Genomic DNA, 4,736 nt, shown 5'->3' with positions numbered 1-4,736 from the left:
CGCGGCCCCGTCCCGGCGCCTCCCCGCGGTGACCGGCGGCGGCCCCGCGGACTGACCGCGCGGGCGGGCGGGAACGGCTTTAAGGGGCGCGCCGGGCGCTGCTCCGCGGGAGGGGCGGGGATGGGGCGGTGCCAGAGCCCCCTCCCCTTTCCCAGGCGGTGGGGGAAGCCCGGGGGCGGGCACGGCCCCGCCTGCCGAGGGAGGGAGGGAGGGAGGGAGGGGGCGGCCGGCGGCCGGCGGGAGCGGCGGCGCGGAGCGGGAAGCGACATCTCCGTGGGCAGCGGAGGCGGCCGCGCTCGGCCATCCCCGGTGACAGCTTGCGTGGCCGGAGAGCCGCGGGGACAGGCGAGGGCGGCGGAGAAGCCCCTATCCCAAAGCGCTGCTCTTGCCCCAAGGCTCAGCCGCGAACATCTGCCGCCGGGAGAGCGCTCGTTTGGGGGTTGTTTGTGTTTTGGTTCTGGGGAATTGGTTTGGTTGTTTGTTCCCTGCCCCGCGGCTCGGAGCGCGGTGTTCCCGGCGGCGCAAGGCCAGCGCTCCCCCCGCCTCTCTCGCCGCCAGGCACACGGTGCGCTCAGACGGGTGTTCCTGGCACGTTCTTCCCGCCGGCCTGGCAGCAGATCTGAAGGAACTGTGCCTTCGCCGTGGCCTTGTGCCTCCGCTTTGAACACAGCGGCCAGGTCCAGACTAAAGGCAGCGCCCGTGGGGCAGTGACTGCGAGCGCACGGACGGGACGTGCCCGCGCCCGTGTCGGCGTCGGAAGCTGGGAACCTTTCGCGGGATTTTCCTGTCAAGCTGCAAGGCAGACAGACGGGCTTCACACTGCAGTCACACTTGAAACACATAGTTTCCTTTGGGCCCTCCAAGTGACAACTACCATATGTTCATTTGCATTAAATAAATAAGCGAGAGGCGTGCGGCAGGGGAGGGCGCAGCCCGCGGGTCGCCGTGCCTGGCTGGCAGTGTGACACCGGGCTCGCGCAGCGGGGACCGGCAATTAGCGCTGCTGCTCTCCGCAGACCTGACTCGGGAGGGTTTTGTGCCCTGCTTCATATTGTTTTCAGGCCATCCAGGTCACTCTGTGTCGTTGTCTTCCTTCCAGAGGAAGGTATGCCCCTCTGAATGAGAATTAGATTCTGAGGCAACCTGCGTTGAGGAGTTAGTTTGGAAGAACAGGCAAGTTTCTGTCTTTTCTAGTGGCAAATAACTTACCGTGGCACACTGTTTCTTTGAGACTTAACATGCATAGGTGCAATCAAAATGCTAAGAATTACTTCGTGGACTTTTTTTTATTTTTTTAAATTAGATATGGTTTATTGTAGTTCAATTTAAATTCCTAGTCAATTTTAGATAAAATGAAGTAGTCCTAGTTGAAAGGACATAGAATCCTACGTGTGGATTTTTGTGCCAGTCTTATTTACACTGATTATAATAAAATAAAAAACCAGCCCTACTTAAGATGCTTTCTGTTTAATGTAGGCAATATGTAAGGCATCAGGACCCTTTTCAGACTGCAGCTGGAATTATCACAACTTCATGGCTTGAACCAAAGAAGAACCTTCTTCTGAGAATTATCACTTCTAAATAGTTATTTTGCAGTTCTGATATAGAAAGATATTAATTGCACACTTGACAGGACAGACTCATTCTTGATAAAAGAGAAAGTTCACTTCATTTTTCTTTCTCTAGAAATTGAAAAGGTAGTTGATCCAAGGAAATGCCTATTTTCTGTATTCATCGGTGCAAAGGAGGATTTTTCACTCATGAATATTAAGAATAGTTTAAGAATAAATTTTGCGTTACAGTGTTTCCCTTTATCTGCCTCTTCCAATTTCCCCTTTCAGAAAGTTGCTATTCTCACTGCCCATTATCTAGGTACTACTCTAGACTTATGGACTTGTTACGGAAAACTTACACATATTATCATTTCTTTTCATGCCTGAGGCTCTTTCTGGGCATCTTTCCAGAATCTGTGTAAGTGCTTTCAGGAGAACTGTACCATTTTGTTGTCTGTCATTACTACAGGCTTTATCTCTAACTGCTTGTCAAAAGCTTAAACTGCCCCTGAGCATAAGTGTGTCTTTTCAAGGTAGGCTTTGCTCCTGGCATTATCCAGGTTTGCAATTTGTCACCACAAGAGGAACAATACATTTCTGCCTGTCACACACAATTGTTATGTATCATTGCTCACTTTGTTTTATAACTCCCAAAAGTGTACCAAGGGATTTAGAGAAAAATTAGAAAACTATAGCCTGAGCTTGGCCTGAAGTATGAGCCTGCCACAAAATGTGAAACAGAGTGAGTGTTCTGGCTTTGGAACAAGAGTCTGACTTTTGTGGATGCACTGGCATTTGACAGTAGAAAAACAAACAGTTACCTTTCCAAACTGGTACCTTTCCTGCCTCAGAAACCTGTAAAGAGCATGTTCTTTACATGCTCTGAATTTCCACTCTCTTCATTAGTATCAGTAACACAGATTGGAATTATTATTTCAAGTTGCCTGTTAAAGGAAAAATTATAAGTGTTATTTACTTTGTAAAATGATTGATTAAGATGCAATAAACAATCTGTGGATGATCTTGCTCAGCTTTTTAGTAGCCTTATTTTAAATTAACCAAATTTTCTTTGAGAGTGAAATGGGTATTAAAGCCATTGTTGCAGTTACTATGAAATGACTCGTTGCAGAAAGCTCTCCATCTCAAAGAACGAGATATAGTCTTCACAGTTGGATTATTGAGACCTTTATATTTTTAAATTTGGAGAAATTTTCTTCTATGTCTAGGAAATTTAGCTGTGTTTTGTGTTCCTTTTTGAAAGGAATCTGAAGTTTTCTAAAGTCAAACTCTACTTGTGTTGCAGAGTAAGACCAGGAACTGCCTGAATGGCGGTGCAATCAAATATTCCATACATTGCCCTGCTGCCTGAGGCTGATCTCTTTTGTCTTTTTGTCTTTTTTTGTCTCTGTTTGTATCTTTTTTTTCCCTCTCTTTTCATTCTGAAGACAAATGACTGCTTCCTGGTGATACATTCAAACACTTTGTTCTCTGTGATTTGTTGAATTGACTTTCTGAATCTGTAACTGGTCACGGAAGTCAAAACTTTTCATGACCGAAGATGGAATTTGAGGAGAGAGGATCCCTTTGGCAAAATCTCTTGAATTTCAGGTATTGCATAGAAGCAGAAATTATGTTTCGTCTATGTTTGTTATTTCAGCGCACATTTCTACAAAACCAAGGGGCACTTAGAGCTAAAAGGCAGTTTCCAAATAGTGTTCCTACTTTTAACTCTTCTCAGTTTGAGCTGACTGTTCTCACTGTGTACACCATGGCAGGGAATGGAGTCTTATACCTTTCATACCTCTTTCATTTCTATACAATTTGTTTGTTTTTTTTTATAATATAGGTCTATATTTTTAAATCAACCTGAACCCACTGTTTAAATGAAAGTCTGTTTGTCCACTGCTGTTATGAGCCTGCACAAAAAAGGTGTATCTTCTCTGATCAAGAAGGGTCTTTCCTTTCTATAGGAACAGAAGATTCACTTATTAACATTTTCTGGTCTGTGTTTTATCTTTTTCCATGAAACATTAATACTTTTAATGTAGAAATCAAAGCCTTAGTTAGAGGAGGGTTATTTTGTTGTCCATAATTTTCCAAACTCTTTTTACCTGTTGGAAATTGTCCATAAAATGAGATCTGCCATCACAGTCTCAATAATTTATTGATGCTTTAGTCACTCTGAATTTCCATGGCATAGAAGAGGATCCTCTTGCTGTGAATTTTCAATGAAAACAATCATCCATTTTTGAAGCTTTAATCAATAGATTGGAATAAACAGAGATGTGGAGTGGGAAGGGATTTAGGTTGAGTACATCTCAGCCTGAAAGAGAGAGAGAAGTAGAGATCAGCTTCCAAAGGATTGTGCACATTTATTGCCCTGTGATCATTGGATGGGTGGGGGAGGAAGGTGGAATAGGTAACCTGGTGCATGTCTTTCTGTTGAAACTGAAGAGGAGCTTTGAGGACTAGCTTAGACCAGGTGATTAAAGGGGAGTCCTGCTTCTGGAAGATTACTCCAAGGGTCATTGCAGGACTAAAACAACACGTCAGATCTCTTGATTCGGACTCAGTGTCAGATTGCAAAACATTTCAAAGGCATCCTATCCCTAAACATGGTCTCCTATTCCACCTTCCCCATTCCATGGTGTAAGTGGATATATGTATATATGTACTCATGTATGTACACACACACACACACACACACACACACACACACACACACACACACACACACACACACACACACACACTGTGTATACCACAAGCTGCTGCTGCTATTCCTCTCCTGGAACTGTTCTGCCCATTTGTGTTGTGCTTTCCTAATATATAACCACAAGCTGGAGTGGAAGAAACTGATTTTCATTCATGACCTCAACTAATATGTGAACTTACATTTTTCAGAGGTGAAAGGCTAATTCCCTTATTCTGCATAACCCTATGACTAATCCTTTTTAAGATGGAAACCAGAGCCAGAAGAACATAATTGGTTTATATTATTAGAGAGAGCTACCACAATCCCTATGTTTATGTAGCATTCAGGTGCTGTTATCTCCGTCATTCAGCTTGTTTTTGCAAGCAGCTGCTAGTTCTGTCAAGCCAGAAGGCCTAGACAGGCTGCGGAGGGAGTGATGCACTGGAAGTCAGGAGGCTCTGAAGTTTTGGTGGTGACTGTCCCATGAA

This window comes from Catharus ustulatus, chromosome 2 (genome assembly GCF_009819885.2).
Source record: "Catharus ustulatus isolate bCatUst1 chromosome 2, bCatUst1.pri.v2, whole genome shotgun sequence".
NCBI classification, from domain to species: Eukaryota; Metazoa; Chordata; class Aves; order Passeriformes; family Turdidae; genus Catharus; species Catharus ustulatus.
Note: the sequence above shows the minus strand (reverse complement) of the source record.